This window comes from Arachis ipaensis, chromosome B01 (assembly GCF_000816755.2).
Source record: "Arachis ipaensis cultivar K30076 chromosome B01, Araip1.1, whole genome shotgun sequence".
Lineage (NCBI taxonomy): Eukaryota > Viridiplantae > Streptophyta > Magnoliopsida > Fabales > Fabaceae > Arachis > Arachis ipaensis.
This window is the reverse complement of record NC_029785.2, coordinates 70,302,846-70,309,169: the sequence shown is the minus strand read 5'-3', so window position 1 is coordinate 70,309,169 and position 6,324 is coordinate 70,302,846.

The window sequence follows — 6,324 nt, the reverse complement described above, 5'->3', positions numbered from 1 at the left end:
TGGGTCTGTGCATGTGTATTGGGTGTGTGTGTGTTTGAGTTTTGGGAATGGAGGTGGTGGCTAGGGTTTCATTTAAATGAGGGGAAATTATGATTTAATTTGGGTTAGGGTTTGTATTTGGAATTAGGGATTTTAGGGTTTAATTTGAAAACTAATTGAATCATTAAAATTACTTTGAAAATATTATTTGCTACCAAATTTATAATTTAAATATAGAAAATAATTCAATAATTGTAAAATTAGATAAAATTCTAATTTAAATAGCCAAACATTATTATTTTTGAATTTCTACGACTTTAAATTGTAAATAAGAAGATAGTTCAAAATTATAGAGTTTAGATAAAAACCTTAATTTATTTCAAATTCAATTAATCAAAACTATCTTTAATTATCTTCAAAAAAATAATTTATGAACTTAAAACTGTAAATAAATACATATAATTTAAAATTAGTTCATAATAACTTTTCAAAAGTTCTGGGTCTTACATACTCTTTAGAATACGATAGTAATGTTTATTAATTATTTAGTATCTGTTGATGCTTTAATTAAATATATGTTCGTAATTTGTGTGTTATGTGCAACATTTAAAATATAAATTTCACGAAAGTTTAAATACGGGTAACAAGAAACAAAAGGAGGTGAACTCACCCCTCAACAAGAACCAGTCTCAACACGTTGAAGCTCACTCACCACCCAACTACAACCCATACCACCACCAGCGTGAAATTATTTTTACTAATGCAGTTGATAAGATGACAACAGCCATAACCTCTCTGATAAAAATCCTCGAAAAACAAACACAAATGGCTTATCCATTGTACGCTGTTAATAGAACTAGATCGGACAATCCGTACATAGAAAATTTAGCTATTAATAATACGACAAATATCAATAATTCAAAAACTGATAACAAAGTTGACAGATAAAATAATGAGCAAATTCATTCGATTCCAAGAATGTCATAAAACAGTTGTACAACCCGCTCTACACAAATTCTCCCCTAGCAATAATTCTGATAAGCATGCAAACGACGTTACTCTCGAGGAGCTCTTCAAACCAAATGTCTCCCCACGAAGATCATTCGAATTAGATTGGAATTCAAATACGGGAATATATATTGGTGAAAAAGGTACTTCATCATTTGGTTTGTTACGGCGTTTATGTGGCCCGAAAATTCCATAGCTATGTGTATAAAAACATGAACTTTTATCGTAATGACATTGTTTAGTATTACTGTTTTTAATTTTATTATTTAATTACATATGATGATGGCTTTGTGTTTGTAGTGGATGCCCATTAGTTTTAGACCATCAGAGAACATGATTCTAAGGACGGATGAGCTTGCTTGTGCCGCTTATATTTTTTGCCCGGATTTAAAGTTACAAGTTAATCGGTAAATCCTTATAGCGCTATTCAATTTGACGCAAGTCTATTTTATACTATGGGAACAACAATTTCCTGATCTAAATATTTGCATGTGTATTCGTAAAGGGATGAAGTACTGGTGTCAATTTGTACCTCATATGCAAATAGAGAAAGTTTAGCCACGTTAATTCCAGATGAACAAGTCATCCAAGATGTAAATATTGATTTTTTATTATTTAACATGAAAAGTACAAAATGTTAATGTTATGCATCATAAAATTAAAAATATATAAATGTATTCATTTGTAGGTTATAGATTCTCTTGCTTGCATTCTCACACAGGAGCATAAAAAGCTTAACAAATTGTCATCCATATGGTTTCTACCAACAACCTTTTCGGTAAGTTTCGGTACAAAAATACCCCGAGAAAGTTTGTATTTCATATTTTGTTTGGTTTAAGTTTCAAGTAGCATATGAATAATTTAATGTTATATTTTTTATGACAACATAATCAGCAACTAGCACTTACATGGTCCAGACCACCCAATCAACTAAGGGAACAATATGCAGATAACTACATGTGTATAAGATGGAGTACTTGTCAAGGGTAAGTCCTTTAATTTTTAGTAAATAAAATATGATTTATGTAATCCAAATTGTATATTTATATTAATAATATAGACTCACAATCCTCATTATTTTGTAAATAAGTAGATTTTTGTCTGCATCAATGACCTCAATGAGCATTGGTTCCTGATGATCGTAGACATGAAAAAAGAAAAGATATTTGTGCTTGATTCTTATAAAATACTAGATAGAAACTATGGTAGGCTATTATCAGTTGAAACCATGGTAAGTAGCCAGTCTTATTTTTTAAAAGTATAATTAGTTTTTCAACTGTTATTCTCTATTAATTTTAAATATTTTGTATATAACGAAAAAAATACCTCATCGTTTGAAATTACAATTTGAATTTGTATTTCAAGATCCTTGCTATATTCGGTTTGTAAGCCAATAGTAGTTTTTTTAATTTGAAATTAAGGTTCATTTATTAACACTAATATCGAATTAATAATTTTTAAATCTTTTATAATCTAACCATTTAAGACAGATAATAAAAATTTACCTGTTACATTGCTTGCACTAGACAGTATCCAACCATATATTATGTCACACGGGCTATATTCATTGAACGAATGTTAGAACAGAAATCTTTCTACAATTCTAGTGAAATCACTGTACTTCGGATTTCTATAATTGTTTGGTACATTTTAAAATTATTAGGTCTATGACAATGATAAGATGAGGCTAGCAATTGACTTGGTGAGCAAGGAATTCAATATGAAGAAGTCAGAAGTTATGGATAAGGCACATGCATATATGAAAGATGAACTACAAAAACAGTCACGACTGCAAAAAGATTGAAGATTTTTTTATTTTCATCGCATTTTATATTTGCTGAGATACGTCATATTTTGTTATACATTTTTTAGTTTAAGTCGTTCTTTTATTATTATCCAAACCTCGAAACACATTTCTAACAAATTTGGTGGAGTTAATTTATAGGATATTTTGTTATTTAATCGAACCTACTGTTGATTCATTTGATGTTTATTTCTGTACTTAATAAAAGAACAAATATTATTTAACTTTAATTTTTAGCTTTCAAGATAAATCAAAAGATATAACTTTTATGCATTACATAATTTAAAAGATACTTATTATATAGCTATTTAATAATATTCTGAACTTAAAGTAACTATTGTGTCTAGATATATGCTTGATGACTGGTTGAGGTTGAATTGTGAGTAAAACCATGTTGATGGTGTGGGTGATATTGATTGTATGTAATGATGGTTGATTGGATATGTGTTGTTGGAAATTGGGATGAGGAAGAGTATATGACATGGTAATGTGTTTGATATTGATCTATTTGATTAGGATGGATTATAATGGTGGGATGGTGATTTGTGAACTTGATAAGAATGTTAATGTATGAGTTAAGAAGGCTTGAGTTGATTTTTGGTATGTTTTCCTTGATTTTAAAAAGGGTTGGAATTGGGTTGTTTTGAAAATGGCACTTTGTGGTTTTGTATGAAAATGTGGTTTTTAGGCATACTTTGACGGAGCGTAACTTGGAATCCGGATCCCCAATTTGTGCCAAATTTATTTAGAAATGAAATTGGATCCGGGGTGGTTATGCCGTTCGAAGAACGGGTGAAAAATGATATAAAACGGAGAAGTTATGCCCGTCGGAAGATTGGGGTTTGAAACTATGAATTCTGTAGCTTTTTAACTTGGTAAAATTTTTGGTAGAACACACACCCACGCGTATGCGTGGCCGACGCGCACACGTCGTTTTCAAAGTTTCACTATCCACGCGTATGCGTCGATGAGTGAATTCAATTGGCCCAGCCAAAATTCCCAAGAGTTGTGCCTGAGTTGTGTTGGGGCACAAGACGCACCCACGCGTAGGCGTGGCTGACGCGCAGGCGTCACTTGGCTTTTCTCCCATCCACGCGTGCGCGTGGGAGGATGCGTATGCATCACTATATCTTGCTGCCTTCCACGCATGCGCGTGGGCGACGCGCACGCGTGACCCTATTTTCACCCCAAAGTTGATTTTTGAGTTTTCAAAGCTAGATTTCATACTTTTAAGCCTCCGATCTCATCCCTTATGTCTTAAAACTTGATGATATGCCTAGCAATGGGAACGGCTAGCAAATGTGGTAACTTGTGAATGAAGAAAGGGGGAATTAATGATGAATGTTGATCAAGGATCATTGTATGAGATACGGAGGATGAATGTGGAAGTGCTTGATATGCCATGAGCCGAAGGACTGTAATTGTTAATGAATTGGCTGGTTATGGATTGTATTATGAGCCGAATAGCTGAGATATTTCCAAGTTATGGCTGAGCTATTATTGAATTATGCCTGAGTATGTTTGCATATATGCTTATTGAATAAAATGTGAATGTTGCACTTCCACTATCTGAGATACGAGTTTCTCTGGGAGAAAGCAGTGGCTAGCCACCATGTGCTCCAGGTGGAGACTCGATACTCTGCTGACCCTATGTCGTAAGTGTGGCCGGACACTGTGAAAGTTCCGGATGAGCTCGCCCCCATAAATATACACCAATAAGGGTGTTGGATAGGAATTATGACTTATGTTGTGAATAACTTGAGTTGGGGATGCACGACAGAGGGACAGTCCAATGGTTAGCTACCAGGACTTGTCGGGTTGGCTATATAACCGACAGATGATATCATCAGCCATTACGATAGGCATTCATCATATGCATACTATGTGAGTTGTTTGGAATTGCCTAATTGACTGCATATTACCTGCTAATTGTCTAAATGTCATATTTGCTTCCTATCTGTATGTCTTCTTGTTTGATATAATTGTGTTTGCCATATTATATTACTGCTGGCGGTTGGGAGGTCTGCAGGAATTGGAAAGGGAAGTATTAGTTAGACTGAAGATCTTTAGTCAGTTGCCATTTATGGTTTAGTCTATTTATAAGCTTTGAATTATCTGGTGGAAGTTCTAGGATTGCCTTCGGCTTTCCCAGGACATTATATGTTAGATATGTGGGTACTGTTACCATACTGAGAATCTCCGGTTCTCACCCATGCAGATTTTGTGGTTTTCAGATGCAGGACGTGAGGCTTCTCGCTGAGGCATGCTGGAGACTTCTGGATTAGCGAAGATCCTTGGTTCTCGGGGCTTTATTTTTGGTCTTATGTTTTTACTTAGATACTTTTGTCTCCACTAAATAATGTATATAAATATACTGTTTTGACTCCTCTTAGAAGTTGTTTTGGAGAATAGGTTTTGATAGTTTGTCCCTGGGGTTTCCTTTGGTTTCCTTACTTTACATATATGTATATACTTTTATGCTCGGGCCGGCTTTCTTCACAACCGGATCCTGAGTTTTGGATATTTGTGTTTTTGGCACTCTTTATATATATTCTCGCGTTGGTTTACCCTTTATGTGTTTCATTACGTTATCGATCGGAGTGTCACGCTTTTCCAGTTATGATCTTGTTTTATCCTTTTTCTTCAAAGGCTCCTAGTTATGAACATTTTTCACACTACTACAATTACTAAATTTTATTTTTAGAGGTCATAATACCTTACCACCTCTATCTTATGACTCAAGCATAAGGCTCTGCATGGTAGGGTCTTATAGTAGTTAAATGACAAACATAATAATAAGAAGATTCACATTAGATTATGAAAATCAATCTCATCCTGAAGGTATGATATCATTTTTTCTAAAAATGTAAAACCAAGCAATAAAGTATAGTTTAATTAATGTGTACATTGAAATAAATGTGAATTGTATATAGTAGCAGTGACATGAGGAATTGCAATGGCTGCCTTTAGTCTCAATGTACTATATTACACTGTGACTTAAATATATAAATTATTAGTTAAAAAACTTACATTTATGTGCTATTTTTTATTAATTTAGTTCGAAATAATAAATTTTGATATTGTTTATTAGTATTACTGACATCAAATTTTGATAATTTGGCCAAAAATTTTAAATGCTTTGTGTCTTAATTCTGCTAGCAAACCTTCAACAACTCATAAAAGTTAACAAATCAAATGATTGTAAATCAAAGTGATACACAAGAGTAAAAGTTGTAATGATGATACGTGGTGATAATTCATAACGATCCGGTGAAGAGAAGGTAGCAGGAGAAGAAAAAAATAAGAAAGAAGGCCAAGGTAATTTAATAGTCAATAACAGGTATGTGTACAGAGAGTAGTATACAGTAAGAGAAAGAGTAGTGTTTAATATGGTGAAGAGATTTTTCAAAAATATAAATTAATGTTTTAAAAAAAATAAAAATAAAGATAATTTAAAAAATTAAATATAAAATTTAAAAAATATTTTTCATCAATTGATATAAAGTATGAATATAAAGAGTATTTGGAATATG